The sequence below is a fragment of the Triticum dicoccoides genome, chromosome 7B (assembly GCF_002162155.2).
Source record: "Triticum dicoccoides isolate Atlit2015 ecotype Zavitan chromosome 7B, WEW_v2.0, whole genome shotgun sequence".
Classification (NCBI taxonomy): Eukaryota; Viridiplantae; Streptophyta; class Magnoliopsida; order Poales; family Poaceae; genus Triticum; species Triticum dicoccoides.
Genome location: NC_041393.1, coordinates 679754045 through 679754965, shown reverse-complemented (window position 1 = coordinate 679754965; position 921 = coordinate 679754045).

Sequence of the window (921 nt, the reverse complement as noted above, 5' to 3'; positions counted from 1 at the left end):
TGAGAAGGTATCAAAGGGCTTGTTCTTCGCTGATTTGGGACCGGATCTATCCAAAATCCAAAGTGGTCGGTAGTGGGCAAGGTATGTGCGCAGAGGCCCTTGGATATCCATGCTTTAGAAAGGGCTATGCAAAGATCGTGAGGTCGGCACCATGATGCTCGACTAAAAGACATCAATGACAATGTTTTTGTGGTTCACTACAACAACGAAGGGGTCTGAAGCATGTTGAAAGATAATGATGGAAACACAAGTCCGTCCGAGATGGTGTTTAACACTATTCAAACTTGGGTTAGGGTAACAAATCTTCTGGTGGATAAGAGGTCGGAAAACTTTCGAAAGGCTTTGGAAAACTGCCTAGGTGAAGTACCAAAGGCGGGTGTTTTTTTTAACACAATACAATTGCAGATGCTCACATACACGCATATAAACTCACCTCTATGAACGCACACATGCACGCACGCTACCCCTGTAAGCACCTTTAAGATACCGAGCCAGATATTAAAACTTGCAACTTTCGCAAATGCCAACCCCTCACGCTGTTCAAAAATGCTTTGGCCGGCGACGTGACGCCCAGTCCCTCGTGCTCGTTTTTTTTAAGAAGAAAAATCCCTCGTGCTCGTTTTTTTAGCACAGTCCCTCGTGCTCGTGGGTCCTGGCCCTCGAACGGCAGAGACGGGCCGGGACACGCACGGGCTCCTGGGCCAGTCCGGTCGGGGCCCACAAGACGTCAACGGTCGTATCTATCCCGGTCGGCTGTCGAGTCCCTCTCAAATCCCAATCACTTTTTAACTTGCCTCCTTCTCCCCCCTCCCAGCCCCGCCTCCCCCAAATCGGAAGCCTAGGGTTTCCCCCGCCGACGAGCACCCCACCGCCGCCGGCCGCTCCTCGCCGCAATCCTCCCCCCAAGCCCTCCCCACCGTC